General features: G+C 46.1%; 1 long non-coding RNA gene across 1 annotated transcript; it reads right to left on the bottom strand.

Annotated features, from left to right (window-relative positions):
• Positions 1 to 6,482: 6,482 nt before the first annotated feature.
• LOC103646583 (uncharacterized) lies at positions 6,483 to 9,599 on the bottom strand. The gene is made up of 4 exons (XR_562283.2): positions 8,904 to 9,599; positions 7,684 to 8,127; positions 6,980 to 7,589; positions 6,483 to 6,758 (listed from the first exon to the last, which is right to left on the bottom strand). It is a non-coding gene; the product is annotated as an uncharacterized lncRNA (long non-coding RNA).
• Positions 9,600 to 18,643: the final 9,044 nt, after the last annotated feature.

Below are 18,643 nucleotides of genomic sequence, written 5' to 3'. Positions count from 1 at the left end.
ATCATCTCCCGGCAAGTGCTTAGCTCACTAGATAGTTTTTGACATTTTTCTACTTCTAGAGCATAAGCATTTTTAACCTTAACATGTTTTTTATTTTCCTTGATTAGGAAGTCCTCTTGGGAGTCCAAGAGATCATCCTTCTCATGGATGGCACTAATTAGTTCATTTAATTTTTCCTTTTGTTCCATGTTAAGGTTGGCAAAAAGGGTACGCAAATTATCTTCCTCATTACTAGCATTATCCTCATCACTAGAGGTTTCATATTTAGTGGAGGATCTTGATTTTACCTTCTTTTTGCCGTCCTTTGCCATGAGGCACTTGTGGCCGACGTTGGGGAAGAGGAGTCCCTTGGTGACGGCGATGTTGGCGGCGTCCTCGTCGTCGGAGGAGTCGCTAGAGCTTTCGTCGGAATCCCACTCCCGACAAACATGAGCATCGCCGCCCCTCTTCTTGTAATACTTCTTCTTTTCTCTCCTCTTTCCCTTCTTGTCATCGCCCATGTCACTGTCACTTGATAATGGACATTTAGCGATAAAGTGACCGGGCTTACCACACTTGTAGCAAACCTTCTTGGAACGGGATTTGTAATCCTTCCCCTTCCGTTGCTTGAGGATTTGGCGAAAGCTTTTGATGATTAAAGCCATCTCCTCATTGTCGAGCTTGGAGGCGTCAATTGGTTGTCTACTTGGTGTAGACTCCTCCTTCTTTTCCTCCGTCGCCTTAAATGCCACCGGTTGTGCTTCAGACGTGGAGGTTTCATCAAGCTCGTTGATCTTCTTGGAGCCCTTGATCATACATTCAAAGCTCACAAAATTCCCGATAACTTCCTCGGGGGTCATTTGAGTATATCTAGGATTACCACGAATTAATTGAACTTGAGTGGGGTTAAGAAAAATGAGTGATCTAAGAATAACCTTAACCACCTCGTGGTCATCCCACTTCTTGCTCCCGAGGTTGCGCACTTGGTTCACCAAAATCTTGAGCCGGTTGTACATGTCTTGTGGCTCTTCCCCTTGGCGAAGTCGAAAGCGACCGAGCTCCCCCTCGATCGTTTCCCGCTTGGTGATCTTTGTTAGTTCATCACCCTCGTGCGCGGTCTTGAGGAGGTCCCAAATTTCCTTTGCATTCTTCAACCCTTGCACCTTGTTGTACTCCTCTCTATTTAGAGAGGCCAAGAGTATGGTTGTGGCTTGGGAGTTGAAGTGCTCGATTTGGGCCACCTCATCCTCATCATAGTCTTTATCCCCTACAGATGGTACCTGTGCACCAAACTCAACAACATCCCATATACTTTTGTGGAGTGAGGTTAGATGAAATCGCATTAAATCACTCCACCTAGCATAATCTTCACCATCAAAAGTTGGTGGTTTGCCTAATGGGACGGAAAGTAAAGGTGCATGTTTAGAAATGCGAGGGTAGTGTAGGGGGATCTTACTAAACTTCTTACGTCCTTGGCGTTTAGAAGTTACGGAGGGCGCATCGGAGCCGGAGGTCGATGTTGATGAAGTGTCGGTCTCGTAGTAGACCACTTTCCTCATCCTCTTGTGCTTGTCTCCACTCCGATGCGGCTTGTGGGAAGACGATTTTTCTTTCTTCTCTTTGTGGTGAGAAGAAGATTTCTTCTCCTTCCCTTTGTTGGAGGAGCTCTTCTTCTTTTCCCTCCTCTTGGTGCGGGACTCTTCCGAAGAAGTGCTCCCGTGGCTTGTAGTGGGCTTTTCGCCGGTCTCCATCTCCTTCTTGGCGTGATCTCCCGACATCACTTCGAGCGGTTAGGCTCTAATGAAGCACCGGGCTCTGATACCAATTGAAAGTCGCCTAGAGGGGGGGTGAATAGGGCGAAACTGAAATTTACAAATATAAACACAACTACAAGCCGGGTTAGCGTTAGAAATATAAACGAGTCCGCGAGAGAGGGAGCAAAACAAATCGCAAGCAAATGAAGAGTGTGACACGTGGATTTGTTTTACCGAGGTTCGGTTCTTGCAAACCTACTCCCCGTTGAGGAGGCCACAAAGGCCGGGTCTCTTTCAACCCTTCCCTCTCTCAAACGGTCCCTCGGACCGAGTGAGCTTCTCTTCTCAAATCACTTGGGAATCAAACTTCCCGCAAGGGCCACCACACAATTGGTGCCTCTTGCCTCAATTACAAGTGAGTGTTTGATCACAAGAAAGAATCAAGAAAGAAGGAAGCAATCCAAGCGCAAGAGCTCGAAAGAACACAAGCAAATCTCTCTCTCTAGTCACTAGGGCGTTGTGTGGAATATGGAGAAGATTTGATCTCTTTGGTGTGTCTAGAATTGAATGCTAGAGCTCTTGTAGTAGTTGGGAAGTGGAAAACTTGGATGTGATGAATGGAGGTGGTTGGGGTGGTATTTATAGCCCCCAACCACTTCCTAGCCGTTGCACCATTCTGCTGAGCGCGGACGGTCCGCGAGCCAGGTCCGGACGGTCCGCCCCTGTTGATCAACGGCTGAAAACGTAACGGTCAGCAGTAACGGCTATATCAACGGCTATATTGCATTTAATGCGTCGTCAGATGTCAGATAGAGTCAGGCGCGGACGGTCCGGTCGTGCACCTCGGACGGTCCGCGCAGACGCTATAATTCATTTTTCCGAACCCGTCACCTTCGGGTTTTTCGGTTTCTTACCGACCGGACGGTCCGCGCTTGGCCTGTTTTTCCAAAAAGCTTCTCCTGTCCGGAATAATCTATGGTATTCCGGACAGTCGATTTAGTATAGTTGTAGATGAACCTTTGGCACCTGTAGAACACATAATCTAGAGCAAACTAGTTAGTCCAATTATTTGTGTTGGGCAATTCAACCACCAAAATCAATTAGGAAGTAGGTGTAAGCCTAATTCCCTTTCACATTGCAAGCACCAAAAGCCTAATGAGGAGATTAGAGAATCTTAATCCCGCATTTGTTCCTCATTAGCGCTAGCGAGAGCCACCTAGAGCACACACCACTTGCATTAGGCTTCTCTTGGTCAAGCGAAAGTATACGGCTTTGTTACTCTTGGTGATCGGCATCACCTAGATGGCTTGGTGGCGTTGGGAGCTCGGTGATCACCGTGAAGATCTTGTTGGTGACCCGACTCAAGTTCGTAAGCAGTCTCGAGGGATCCACCGCGCCGGAGTGGCAAAGGATCATCTCGTAGTGAGCACTTGGTTCTTGCGAGGACCAAGGGGGAGCGATACCCTTGCACGGGTGCTCCAACAAGGACTAGTGGAGAGTGCCGACTCTTCGATACCTCGGGAAAAATTAGAGGAGTCTTCTAAACCTTGCTTTACATTCCGCACTTAATTCAAGCACTTTACATTGTGTATTTGTTTAGCAAGTAATTGAAGTATTGTCTTAGCATTGTTGTATTTCTAGTATTATTTTCTTAGTGCTAGTTGTTGGGGTGAAGCTGGGCTCTTGCTTAGGTTTTAATTAGTGTTGATTTTTAGAAAAGCCCAATTCACCCCCCCTCTTGGGCATCGTGATCCTTTCAGCCTCCCGAAACATAAAACTAGTAAGCACACCAGTTGCCCCACTTGTTGCGAGAACAGGGAACTAACTCCACGACCTCCGCCGAAGTCTTACTGGTCATCGGCGTGAAAGTGCACGATCCAAACTGTGCAATCTTGTTTCCAATCTTCCTTTTTTGCCAATGCAGACAGTAATTCTTGGCGAAGACCTCTACGGAGGGTTGTCCACCGTACGAAGTCGCCGCCCAGACATACTTTGCTAGGGCCACCACAGCGTTCGGCGTCAGCTGGTTGACCTGGACCTCAAATCTCTGCAGGACCTCCGCCACGAAACGATGCGCAGGTAGGCGAAGACCGGCGGTGAAGAATGAGTCAAACACGACTAACTCGCCCTCAGGCTCGGAAACCTCTTCCGCCCCAGGGACACGCCCGATGCCGTTCCCAAAATACCCCAACTGTTGCATATCCTGCACACGAATCGAGGAAATCCTTGAAACGCCGAACTCCACTGTGTGACCCGGCTGTAACTCCGTCGTCGCCAAATCGCTCATGGTATCTTCGGATGATAAATCGGCCGGTGGCGTGTTTGCAGCAGATGAGGAAGAGGACGACATCGCTACGTACCGTCGTCGGTGGCGTGCGGTTTGATTGACGCGGGCCAGATCTCCGACGCAGAAAGAACCAGGAGGGCAAGCGAGCGGGCAAGCGGTTTTCAAAAACTAGGGTTTTTCGACGCACGCAAGGGTGAGAATTAGCCCGCCGCGCCGCCCCTTTTTATACATACGGCGCGACGCTTCGAAAAACCCGCAGTCCAACAGTGCCACATCCCATCAACGGTCAACTCAAAAACCCCCCACGGAATCACTTCGAGCGAGGGCAGCGTCTCCACCATCTAGCGACATCTTCGGCACCAGATGACTCAGTCGAACTGGTCCCTCGGAGGGCAAATGTTGGGGCGAAGGCGAAGACACTACCCTTCGCTTCAGGACTTCGCCACCTCGCTCAACCAACGGAGGCAAGATGATCGGCGCGGCCCACCCTTCGTCCTCCTCACCGCAAGACGAAGGCCTACGACGAAGTCTCTCTCCATCCTACGTCCTCAACCGTTCTGGAGGCCCGTGTGGGATTCAGCCCACTGTAACAGGCCCCGCACGGAGAAGCGTGTTACGGGCCTGATTTGTAATAAGCTTTTCTATAATTACGATCTGTAACCCTCCCTTATGGGAATATTCTGGGGATAATCCAGGTGCCTGAGGGCATAAGCGTCCTTACATTTGAGACGATAGGCAATCAGGCGCCTATAAATACCCTCGTACAGTGCCCTTGAGAGGCTAGATGAACAGAGCAATTGCGATCCCACGATAAACATTGTTTGCACTCTTTCCACTCCCCCGTTGGATCAACTTGCTCAGGAGCGCAAGTTCCAACATTGTCATGGGTCCTGATGCCTTTTGAGTTGGCCCACCATCATTTGAGCTCTTATTGCCACCCTATAAGCAGTTAAAAAGAACAAGAAGGAAAAACAACATTTATCACACTTTTAATTGATCGTGGAATCAGTATCCATGAGGGCTGCTTCTGTGAAAAATTACTCACCGTGACAGTGAAGAACTGAGTGTCTGACTGTTCTTGCTCTTGCTCCCTTTAGACTTATTTATAGACTTGATCACATCCTTCGTTTCCCTGGTGTGAGTAACATGACATAGAAAATTAACACACCACCGACAGTAAACAAATAAAACGCCCTTTCCAAATGGCAACCAATGCGCCAAGACTTATGCGCGACAAGAAAAACGAAAGTCAACTGGCAACGAGAAACTGGCACCTCTTCTAGAACCCTATCTCTTGTAATAAAACCATTCCGAGCGTAAAGATCGCGCCTTTGAGCACAAAACCGCAGCCCACGAGTAAGAAACAACCATTGCGCCTAGGCCGAAGGAGGAAGAAGGGGGAGATGCAGGGGGTTTGATAGCGTTACCTAGACAGCCGACCGAGGAACTAGCGTCTAAACACTAACAACCGCCAGATCCGATGGCTTCTCACAAGGGGTTGACAGCATCCGCAACACCAAATCCATAACCAACAGATTCGACGACGGTGTCACATACCAGTTTCGATTGATGATTACGATGAAGCTGGTGTTGCCAATCTAGCAGTTGCCGAGCAGGCTGACCTTGAGGACGATGACATTGTCGAGCGCGTCGCAAGGGGCCGCGGCTTCGGCATCGGCAGCATAGTCGTCGTCCCTATCGATGGGTGACAACATGGTACTGGTGCCGCCCCACCTTCGCAGGAGGAATAGGCGAGCAGCTAGTCGCGCATGAGCTGTAGCACCCTGGTGACGACGGCGAGGCGAAGCAGGCGCGCCTAGCGCAGGTCGACCCGAGCCCCTGCCGCCGGCTTGTGCCGCCGAGGCCTGACGCAGAACTGCACAACTGTGGTCACGTTCACGATCGCCACCGCCGTGGGCGTGGTGGTGGTGGTCATGGCGGCGCGGTCGTCGTCGTCGGGGGCCGCGAGGCATCTATCGCGGCAGGGGCATGGGGCGGGCAACGCGGCGGAGAGAGGAACGTGTGGGGGAGGTTAGGGATTGGGTGCGGTTGTGCGGGGGAGGGGGAGGGAGTGTGGGAGACGCGGACGCACGATACGATACAGACGGTCCAGATCGATGGACGACAGAACAAGTGGAGGCAGACTACCCTTGCTGCCTTAATATGCAGTAGAGATTTATCTGTTTTAGTAGAGATGTGTTGTCTTTTTATGATTAGCCTGTTAGGTAACCAGATAGGTTACTTATGGTGGAATAGACATCTAGACTATTTATTGGTGGTCACGATTTATATTCGAAATTTAATATGATAAATGTCTAATTTCTCAACAGTTGGTAGTGGGTCAGATGTAGGACATAGGTACACGACCAAATAGTTTTTGATCAGTTCAAACAGCAGATGGTCTCCAACTGCTTATGACCAAAACTATTAAACAAGAAAGGCAACAAAGCACCAATGCTGTACACGACCAAATAGTTTTTGATCAGTTCAAACGACATATGATCTCTAACTACTTTTGACCAAAACTATTAAACAAGAAAGGCAACAGAGCACCAATACCAGTTGTCCCACTCACAATGATAGCTCTCAAATAAAAAGTTCAAATCTCCCTAATGACTATGACATTTATTTCAAGCTAATGACGACACATTTTTCTTGAAGGCTTGTCAAGGAAATCATGTTGCACTCTGTACTGATACCATGGATGGCTTCATTTAGGGCATCTCCAACACAGCAACCTGAAGAAAAGAATAATTCACAGGTCAGACCTAACAAACTAAATTAAATGTTCTAGCTGCCTACAACTCATAATTAACAGGCCAGATTATTGTTCAAGCTGAAATTAAATATTATAACTGTTTATTTGATATGTTTTGGATCAGTTCAAATTATTGTTTAAGGTAGAAGCCATCTAAGTTAAGCATCTCATAGATCGGATAGATGAAGTGTCAAAAAATACCAATACTGAGAGCTACTTTGATGCACGACGAGCAATAATCTCAATTTATAGGCCCTTGTAGTACTGCTGCGAATGGTCTGCCATCGAAGTAATATCCGTTGTCATAATCCTCTCTTCCTCAAACATTCTCTTCACTTGCATTTCATTTTCTTTTATCTGTAAATCTTTTTGCCTCATTTGCAGCCCGTGCTTGTTCTACAAGAAGCCTCTATTTCTCTAGTTCATATGATTGATTGAACCTTTCCTATTTCTTCCTTTCTTTCTCTGCATCAGCCTCCTTCTTTTCTGCCTAAAAATAATCTGAAGCCTTGATGTAAGTGTCACCACGTCATAATGCTGTTTTGGCCTTCTTTGTACCAATTGGTCTCTTGGGAGCAGCAGCGTGTGGAGAGGCATTTGCATCGACCTCATTGTTCCCTACTATCAGCAACGATGGTGGTTGAATTTCCCATACTAGAGTTCATGCTTGACTTCAGTTTTTTGTTGGGTACTTGTTTAATAACCTCCATCTGCTTGTGCTTCTCATGCCATTTGGGTTGATTCCGCAATATATTCCAGCAATGCACGAATTGGAATGATTTATTGTCTTTGCTCTTGAACAAAGCCATGGCTTGAACAAGTTGTATATGTCAATCAAAGTAAATGTAGTTAATAAAAGTTTCTATGCATCATTATACCGGTAAAAAAATAGAAACAAAAATTACCTTATCTTGATAAGTAACCCCACTTTGAGTTCTGTCCTCAATATTTGATACACATCCACAAAACTAATTCACATTCTCTTGAATGAGTCCTCATCGATGCAATAATGAATTTTCAATCCGAGACGATTCGAAAGTCTTGTTGTTGTGGAAGAACTCATAAACCCTCTTCGAGAATGTGCCACGAGTCTGATTAGTGCCATGAACAGGATTGATACTAATGTTTAACCAAGCTGTCACAAGCAATTCATCTTCTTGTTCACTAAAATTCTTTGTCCTTTTCTAATTGGGTCTTGATAATGGAGTACTCTGAACAATGGGTGGTTCATGCTCATTGCCTGATGGATTTACCTCAGGCAGGACACTGAAGTCATCCAAAGACAAGTTATTGTTCGCCTCATCCATCAAGCTAGAAAAGTATATGTCTCCTTACATGGTCAATAACACCTACCAACAATATAAAACAATTTCTACAATAAGTAAAATCTAAAGGAAAAACAGGGAAGTTGAGCTCAATGTATCAACAAAATTTGAGTGCATCATATAGAATTAATAACACCTCCAAATGATTAAGGAAAAAAGAAGAGTGCTAGCATACTGTTACCATCAATTTGACATTGACATTTTACAGCCAGAAAATGCAGAACGATGCATCAGTAAAAGAAAGCTCATCTTTTTCCACCCCACCACACTAAGAAGGGCTGAGAAAGGAGTCAATGACAAACCCAGAACTCCCCCAGCCACTACTCGTCCATGCGCCCCCTTTCCCTTCCCTCCTCCTCGCCTCGGCTCTCCACACGACCCTTGTCTGTGTAGTCACCCTCGCCCAACAACAATCCGCGGCGCACCAAATCGCTCAAGGCACACCACCACCAACTCCCAAGGAACCGAGCCAGCACCAGGAGAATCCAACAGATTCCTCCGGCACTCTGTGCTACTCCACAATAACCGGAATCATGGCGTTGGAAAGACCGAAGCGCTGGAAAGAACTGAAGCGCTCTACGCAACAACAGATAAGCATCAAAATTATCCAGTTAATCCTGAATTCAAAGTTCATCGAGCTATTAACCCAACTACCCAAGTTCAGATCACCCGTTACGTGATATAGCAGGCTTCTTATCATTGTTGATACACGATTTGTGACAAGTTGACAATTAAATCTAAAAGGCAATATAGAGAAGGCAAATGTTCTTAACTAGAACAACAACCGAAAATTTTCATACATGAATTAGGATGAAGATCTGCTAGCGTTGTCGTGGTGGTGGTGGACCTCTGCGGGCTGCGATGAACGAACTTCCTCTACCAACCGCGTCTACCTTCCTCCCCTGCTCCCACACTGACTCGCCACCGGGTCCCGCGGGAGGTGGTCCGGCGACGTCTAGGTCACGATGGATGCGGCATGGATGGCCTCCTCGAGGTCGTCGAAGTTGTGAGCTGCTCGGCGACGACGACATCCTGTGAGGCCGACGTGCAGAAGGTGGACATGCTGGAACGAGATGAAGGGCGGAGGCATCAGTCCTGTAGCGGTAGTGGCTGCTGCCAGCAACAGAGCTGAATCAGAGAGAGTCGAGTTCAGCATTGGCGTTTGACGATGACGAAAAGGAGGAAGCAGATGCAGAGCCCTTGGAGGAGAGAATGGAATACGGGAGACGGTAGAAGAGGAAGACGGCGGCAAGGATGTAACGGAGCGAGGGTACGACGGGAACTAGACAATGCTTAATGACCATTGCGCGCGTACGATGCTAAATCTTCAAAACGAGGGAGATTTTAATGCCACACTTTTAATTGCCACGACCGCGGTGCCAAAAGTCTGAAGCCTGCCGTAGACGGTGCTATGTTTGCAAAATTCTCCATTCTTGGCGTGCGGTTGGAGGGAGGAGACAGGATTCAGGGTTGATTTGGGCTACAAAGGTGCGTATCGACCTACTCCGCACGAGAAATCAATACGAAAAAAGAGATTGGGAAGCATAGGTGCCAACAGATATCTGAGAAGCCCGACTGTGTATTTTGTAGGTCCAACTTATATAACGAATCTAATATTTTAACACAGATATATATAGAATTTGAAAGTCGCCTGGAGGGGGGTGAATAGGGCGAAACTGAAATTTACAAATATAAACACAACTACAAGCCGGGTTAGCGTTAGAAATATAATCGAGTCCGAGAGAGGGAGTGAAAACAAATCGCAAGTGAATAATGAAGTGAGACACGCGGATTTGTTTTACCGAGGTTCGGTTCTCTCAAACCTACTCCCCGTTGAGGAGGCCACAAAGGCCGGGTCTTTTTCAACTCTTTCCCTCTCTCAAACGGTCCCTCGGACCGAGTGAGCTTTCTCTTCTCAAATCAACCGGGAGCAAAACCTCCCCGCAAGGACCACCACACAATTGGTGTCTCTTGCCTTAGTTACAAGTGAGTATGAACACAAGAAAGAATGAAAGAGAGAAAGCAATCCAAGCGCAAGAGCTCAAATGAACACGGCAAATCACTCTCACTAGTCACTAGGGCTTTGTGTGGAATTGGAGAGGATTTGATCTCTTTGGTGTGTCTAGAATTGAATGCTAGAGCTCTTGTAGTAGTTGGGAAGTGAAAAACTTGGATGCAATGAATGGTGGGGTGGTTGGGGTATTTATAGCCCCAACCACCAAAAGTGGCCGTTGGAAGGTTGTCTGCTCGATGGCGCACCGGACAGTCCGGTGCACACCGGACAGTCTGGTGCCCCCTGCCACGTCATCACTGTCGTTGGATTCTGACCGTTGGAACTTCTGACTTGTGGGCCCTCCAGGATGTCCGGTGCACACCGGACAGCTACTGTTCCTTGTCCGGTGTGCCAGTATGGGCACGCCTGCCATCTGTGCGCGCTGCGCGCGCATTTATTGCACCGCAGAGAGCCGTTGGCGCGGAGGTAGCCGTTGCTCCGGAGTCGCACCGGACAGTCCGGTGCACACCGGACAGTCCGGTGAATTATAGTGGACTAGCCGTTGGAGTTTCCCGAAGCTGGCGAGTTCCTGAGGCCGACCTCCCTTGGCGCACCGGACACTGTCCGGTGTACACCGGACAGTCCGGTGAATTATAGCCGAGTCGCCTCTGGGAATTCCCGAAGGTGGCGAGTTTGAGTCTGAGTCCCCCTGGTGCACCGGACATGTCCGGTGGCACACCGGACAGTCCGGTGCGCCAGACCAGGGGTGCCTTCGGTTGCCCCTTTGCTCCTTTGTTGAATCCAAAACTTGGTCTTTTTATTGGCTGAGTGTGAACCTTTTACACTTGTATATTCTATACACTTGGGCAAACTAGTTAGTCCAATTATTTGTGTTGGACAATTCAACCACCAAAATTAATTAGGGACTAGGTGTAAGCCTAATTCCCTTTCAATCTCCCCCTTTTTGGTGATTGATGCCAACACAAACCAAAGCAAATATAGAAGTGCATAATTGAACTAGTTTGCATAATGTAAGAGTAAAGGTTGCTTGGAATTGAGCCAATATAAATACTTACAAGATTTGCATGGATTGTTTCTTTCTTATATAACATTTTGGACCACGCTTGCACCACATGTTTTGTTTTTGCAAACTCTTTTGTAAATCTTTTTCAAAGTTCTTTTGCAAACAGTCAAAGGTAAATGAATAAGAGTTAGCAAAGCATTTTCAAGATTTGAAATTTTCTCCCCCTGTTTCAAATGCTTTTCCTTTGACTAAACAAAACTCCCCCTAAAGGAGATCCACCTCTTAGTGTTCAAGAGGGTTTTGATATATCATTTTTGAAATACTACTTTCTTCCTTTTGAACACAATAGGATACCAATTGATAAATACTTTTGGAAAACACTAAGTTTTTGAAATTGGTGGTGGTGCGGTCCTTTTGCTTTGGGCTCATACTTTCTCCCCCTTTGGCATGAATCGCCAAAAACGGAATCATTAGAGCCCATATAAGTACTATCTTCTCCTTTGGTCATAAGTAAATGAGTTAAGATTATACCAAAGACGAAGGCCGGTCCTTTTGCTTTGGGCTTTTACTCTCTCCCCCAAAGACAAGGTCCTTTTCTTGAAGTGATGGCGAAGGATGAGTTACGGAGTGGAAGCCTTTTGTCTTCGCCGAAGACTCCAATTCCCTTTCTATACACCTATGACTTGGTTTGAAATAGACTTGAAAACACATTGGTCATAGCATATAAAAGAGATATGATCAAAAGTATATAAATGAGCTATGTGTGCAATCTAGCAAAAGAAGTTGCGAGAATCAAGAATATTGAGCTCATGCCTAAGTAAAAGTTTGTTCATCAAGAGGCTTGGTAAAGATATCGGCTAATTGATCTTTAGTGTTAATATAAGAAATCTCGATATCTCCCTTTTGTTGGTGATCCCTAAGAAAATGATACCGAATGGCTATGTGCTTAGTGCGGCTATGCTCGACGGGATTGTCGGCCATTTTGATTGCACTCTCATTATCACATAGCAAAGGGACTTTGGTTAATTTGTAACCATAGTCCCGCAGGGTTTGCCTCATCCAAAGCAATTGCGCGCAACAATGACCTGCGGCAATGTACTCGGCTTCGGCGGTGGATAGAGCGACCGAATTTTGCTTCTTTGAAGCCCATGACACCAAGGATCTTCCCAAGAACTGGCAAGTCCCCGATGTGCTCTTCCTATTAATCTTACACCCCGCCCAATCGGCATCGGAATAACCAAGTAAATCAAATGTGGATCCCCGAGGGTACCAAAGCCCAAACTTAGGAGTATAAGCCAAATATCTCAAGATTCGTTTTACGGCCGTAAGGTGGGATTCCTTAGGGTCGGATTGGAATCTTGCACACATGCAAACAGAAAGCATAATGTCCGGCCGAGATGCACATAAATAAAGCAATGAACCAATCATCGACCGGTATACCTTTTGATCGACGGACTTACCTCCCGTGTCGAGGTCGAGATGCCCATTGGTTCCCATGGGTGTCTTGATGGGCTTGGCATCCTTCATTCCAAACTTGGTTAGAATGTCTTGAGTGTACTTTGTTTGGCTAATGAAGGTGCCCTCTTGGAGTTGCTTTACTTGGAATCCTAAGAAATACTTCAACTCCCCCATCATAGACATCTCGAATTTCTGTGTCATGATCCTACTAAATTCCTCACAAGTAGATTCGTTAGTAGACCCAAATATGATATCATCAACATAAATTTGGCATACAAACAAATCATTGTCAAGAGTTTTAGTGAATAAAGTAGGATCGGCCTTTCCAACTTTGAAGCCATTTGCAATAAGGAAATCTCTAAGGCATTCATACCATGCTCTTGGGGCTTGCTTGAGCCCATAAAGCGCCTTAGAGAGCCTATAAACATGGTTAGGATGCTCACTGTCTTCAAAGCCGGGAGGTTGCTCAACATAGACCTCTTCCTTGATTGGTCCGTTGAGGAAGGCACTTTTCACGTCCATTTGATAAAGCTTAAAGCAATGGTAAGTAGCATAGGCCAATAATATGCGAATTGACTCAAGCCTAGCTACGGGTGCATAGGTTTCACCGAAATCCAAACCTTCGACTTGGGAGTATCCCTTGGCCACAAGTCGTGCTTTGTTCCTTGTCACCACACCATGCTCATCTTGCTTGTTGCGGAAGACCCATTGGGTTCCTACAACATTTTGGTTAGGACGTGGAACCAAATGCCATACCTCATTTCTAGTGAAGTTGTTGAGCTCCTCTTGCATCGCCATCACCCTATCCGAATCTTGTAGTGCTTCCTCTACCCTGTGTGGCTCAATAGAGGAAACAAAAGAGTAATGTTCACAAAAATGTGCAACCCGAGATCGAGTAGTTACCCCCTTATGAATGTCGCCGAGGATGGTGTCGACGGGGTGATCTCGTTGGATTGCTTGGTGGACTCTTGGGTGTGGCGGCCTTGGTTCTTCCTCATCCTCCTTTTCTTGATCATTTGCATCTCCCCCTTGATCATTTCCATCATCTTGAGGTGGCTCATCTTCTTGATTTTGCCCTTCATCAACTTGAGCCTCATCCTCATTTTGAGTTGGTGGAGATGCTTGCGTGGTGGAGGATGGTTGATCTTGTGCACTTGGAGGCTCTTCGGATTCCTTAGGACACACATCCCCAATGGACATGTTCCTTAGCGCTATGCATGGAGCCTCTTCTTCACCTATCTCATCAAGATCAACTTGCTCTACTTGAGAGCCGTTAGTCTCATCAAACACAACGTCACAAGAAACTTCAACAAGTCCTGAGGACTTGTTAAAGACTCTATATGCCCTTGTGTTTGAGTCATAACCAAGTAAAAAGCCTTCCACAGTTTTAGGAGCAAATTTAGATTTTCTACTTCTTTTAATAAGAATAAAGTATTTGCTACCAAAAACTCTAAAGTATGAAATGTTGGGCTTTTTACCGGTTAGGAGTTCATATGATGTCTTCTTGAGGATTCGGTGAAGATATAACCGGTTGATGGCGTAGCAGGCGGTGTTGACGGCTTCGGCCCAAAACCGGTCCGGTGTCTTGTACTCATCAAGCATGGTTCTTGCCATGTCCAAAAGAGTTCGATTCTTCCTCTCCACTACACCATTTTGTTGAGGGGTGTAGGGAGAAGAGAACTCATGCTTGATGCCCTCCTCCTCAAGAAAGCCTTCAATTTGAGAGTTCTTGAACTCCGTCCCGTTGTCGCTTCTTATTTTCTTGATCCTTAAGCCAAACTCATTTTGAGCCCGTCTCAAGAATCCTTTTAAGGTCTCTTGGGTTTGAGATTTTTCCTGTAAAAAGAATACCCAAGTGAAGCGAGAATAATCATCCACTATTACAAGACAATACTTACTCCCGCCGATGCTTATGTAAGCAATCGGGCCGAATAGATCCATGTGGAGTAGCTCAAGCGGCCTGTCGGTCGTCATGATGTTCTTGTGTGGATGATGGGCTCCAACTTGCTTCCCCGCCTGGCATGCGCTACAAATCTTGTCTTTCTCAAAATAAACATTTGTTAATCCTAAAATGTGCTCTCCCTTTAGAAGCTTGTGAAGATTCTTCATCCCAACATGGGCTAGTCGGCGGTGCCAGAGCCAACCCATGTTAGTCTTAGCAATTAAGCATGTGTCGAGTTCAGCTCTATCAAAATCTACTAAGTATAGCTGACCCTCTAACACACCCTTAAATGCTATTGAATCATCACTTCTTCTAAAGACAGTGACACCTACATCAGTAAAGAGACAGTTGTAGCCCATTTGACATAATTGAGAAACAGAAAGCAAGTTGTAGTCTAAAGAATCAACAAGAAAAACATTGGAAATAGAATGGTCAGGAGATATAGCAATTTTACCAAGTCCTTTGACCAAACCTTGATTTCCATCCCCGAATGTGATAGCTCTTTGGGGATCTTGGTTTTTCTCATATGAGGAGAACATCCTTTTCTCCCCGGTCATGTGGTTTGTGCACCCGCTGTCGAGTATCCAACTTGAGCCCCCGGATGCATAAACCTACAAAACAAATTTAGTTCTTGACTTTAGGTACCCAAACTGTTTTGGGTCCTTTGGCATTAGAAACAAGAACTTTGGGTACCCAAACACAAGTCTTGGAGCCCTTGTGTTTACCCCCAACAAACTTGGCAACGACCTTGCCGGATTTGTTAGTAAGCACATAGGATGCATCAAAAGTTTTAAATGAAATAGCATGATCATTTGATGCATTAGGAGTTTTCTTTCCAGGCAACTTAGCACGGGTTGGTTGCCTAGAACTAGATGTCTCACCCTTATACATAAAAGCATGATTAGGGCCAGAGTGAGACTTTCTAGAATGAATTTTCCTAATTTTGTCCTCGGGATAACCGACAGGGTATAAAATGTAACCCTCGTTATCCTGAGGCATGGGAGCCTTGCCCTTAACAAAGTTTGACAATCTTTTAGGAGGGGCACTAATTTTGACATTGTCTCCCCTTTGGAAGCCAATGCCATCCTTAATGCCAGAGCGTCTCCCATTATAAAGCATGCTACGAGCAAATTTAAATTTCTCATTTTCTAAGTTGTGCTCGGCAATTTTAGCATCTAGTTTTGCTATATGATCATTTTGTTGTTTAATTAAAGCCATATGATCATGAATAGCATCAATATCAATATTTCTACATCTAGTACAAATAGTGACATGCTCAATGGTAGATGTAGATGGTTTGCAAGAATTAAGTTCAACAATCTTAGCACGAAGTATATCATTCTTATCTCTAAGATCGGCAATTGTAACTTTGCAAACATCAAAATCTTTAGCCTTAGCAATCAAATTTTCATTCTCTAATCTAAGGCTAGTAAGAGAAATGTTTAATTCTTCAATCCTAGCCAGCAAATCAACATTATTATCTCTAAGATTGGGAATTGAAACATCACAAACATGTGAATCAACCTTAGCATTTAAACTAGTATTTTCATTTCTAAGGTTGTCAATAATCTCACGACAAGTGCTTAGCTCACTAGACAATTTTTCACATTTTTCAACTTGTAGAGCGTAAGCATTTTTAACCTTAACATGTTTATTGTTTTCCTTAATAAGGAGGTCCTCTTGGGAATCCAAAAGGTCATCCTTTTCATGAATAGCACTAACCAATTCATTCAATTTTTCCTTTTGAGCTATGTTAAGGTTGGCAAAAAGGGAACGCAAATTATCTTCCTCATCACTAGCATTGTCATCACTAGAGGATTCATATTTAGTGGAGGATTTAGATTTAACCTTCTTTTTGCCGTCCTTTGCCATGAGGCACTTGTGGCCGACGTTGGGGAAGAGGAGTCCCTTGGTGACGGCGATGTTGGCGGCGTCCTCGTCGTCGGAGGAGTCGCTTGAGCTCTCGTCGGAGTCCCACTCGCGACAAACATGGGCATCGCCGCCCTTCTTCTTGTAATACCTCTTCTTCTCCTTTCTCCTCCCCTTCTTGTTGTCACCTCGGTCACTGTCACTAGATATAGGACATTTAGCAATAAAATGACCGGGCTTACCACACTTGTAGCAAACCTTCTTGGAGCGGGACTTGTAGTCCTTCCCCTTTCTTTGCTTGAGGATTTGGCGGAAGCTCTTGATGACGAGCCCCATTTCCTCATTGTCGAGCTTGGAGGCGTCTATTGGTTGTCGACTTGGTGTAGACTCCTCCTTCTTCTCCTCCGTTGCCTTGAATGCAACGGGTTGAGCTTCGGATGTGGTGGCATCATCAAGCTCGTTGATCTTCCTCGAGCCTTCGATCATGCACTCAAAACTCACAAAATTCCCGATAACTTCCTCGGGGGTCATTTTAGTATATCTAGGATTACCACGGATTAATTGAACTTGAGTAGGGTTAAGGAAAATAAGAGATCTCAGAATAACCTTAACCATCTCGTGGTCATCCCACTTTACGCTCCCGAGGTTGCGCACTTGATTCACCAAGGTCTTGAGCCAGTTGTACATGTGTTGTGGCTCCTCCCCTTTGCGAAGCCGGAACCGACCGAGCTCCCCCTCGATCGTTTCCCGCTTGGTGATCTTGGTGAGCTCGTCTCCCTCGTGCGCGGTTTTGAGCACATCCCAAATCTCCTTGGCGCTCTTCAACCCTTGTACTTTGTTATACTCCTCTCTACTTAGAGAAGCGAGGAGTATTGTTGTTGCTTGAGAGTTGAAGTGCTCGATTTGGGCCACCTCATCCTCATCATAGTTCTCATCCCCTACCGACGGTACCTGTGCACCAAACTCAACAACATCCCATATACTTTTGTGGAGCGAGGTTAGATGAAATCGCATTAAATCGCTCCACCTAGCGTAATCTTCACCATCAAAAGTTGGTGGTTTGCCTAATGGGACGGAAAGTAAAGGTGTATGTTTGGAAATGCGAGGGTAGTGTAGGGGGATCTTACTATACTTCTTGCGCTCTTGGCGCTTAGAAGTGACGGAGGGTGCATCGGAGTTGGAGGTCGATGATGATGAAGTGTCGGTCTCGTAGTAGACCACTTTCCTCATCCTCTTGTGCTTGTCGCCTTTCTGATGCGGCTTGTGGGAAGAAGATTTTTCCTTCTTCTCTTTGTGGTGAGAAGAGGAAGACTTTTTCTCCTTTCGTTTGGAGGAGTCCTTCTTCTTCTCCTTCCTCTTGGTGCGGGACTCTTCCGATGAAGTGCTCCCGTGGCTTGTAGTGGGCTTTTCGCCGGTCTCCATCTCCTTCTTGGCGTGATCTCCCGACATCACTTCGAGCGGTTAGGCTCTAATGAAGCACCGGGCTCTGATGCCAATTGAAAGTCGCCTAGAGGGGGGGGGGTGAATAGGGCGAAACTGAAATTTACAAATATAAACACAACTACAAGCCGGGTTAGCGTTAGAAATATAATCGAGTCCGAGAGAGGGAGTGAAAACAAATCGCAAGTGAATAATGAAGTGAGACACGCGGATTTGTTTTACCGAGGTTCGGTTCTCTCAAACCTACTCCCCGTTGAGGAGGCCACAAAGGCCGGGTCTTTTTCAACCCTTTCCCTCTCTCAAACGGTCCCTCGGACCGAGTGAGCTTTCTCTTCTCAAATCAACCGGGAGCAAAACCTCCCCGCAAGGACCACCACACAATTGGTGTCTCTTGCCTTGGTTACAAGTGAGTATGAACACAAGAAAGAATGAAAGAGAGAAAGCAATCCAAGCGCAAGAGCTCAAATGAACACGATAAATCACTCTCACTTGTCACTAGGGCTTTGTGTGGAATTGGAGAGGATTTGATCTCTTTGGTGTGTCTAGAATTGAATGCTAGAGCTCTTGTAGTAGTTGGGAAGTGAAAAACTTGGATGCAATGAATGGTGGGGTGGTTGGGGTATTTATAGCCCCAACCACCAAAAGTGGCCGTTGGAAGGTTGTCTGCTCGATGGCGCACCGGACAGTCCGGTGCACACCGGACAGTCCGGTGCCCCCTGCCACGTCATCACTGCCGTTGGATTCTGACCGTTGGAACTTCTGACTTGTGGGCCCTCCAGGATGTCCGGTGCACGCCGGACAGCTACTGTTCCTT

This window comes from Zea mays, chromosome 2 (assembly GCF_902167145.1).
Source record: "Zea mays cultivar B73 chromosome 2, Zm-B73-REFERENCE-NAM-5.0, whole genome shotgun sequence".
Taxonomy (NCBI): Eukaryota; Viridiplantae; Streptophyta; class Magnoliopsida; order Poales; family Poaceae; genus Zea; species Zea mays.
Note: the sequence above shows the minus strand (reverse complement) of the source record. Positions and strands in the feature narration are given on the sequence as shown.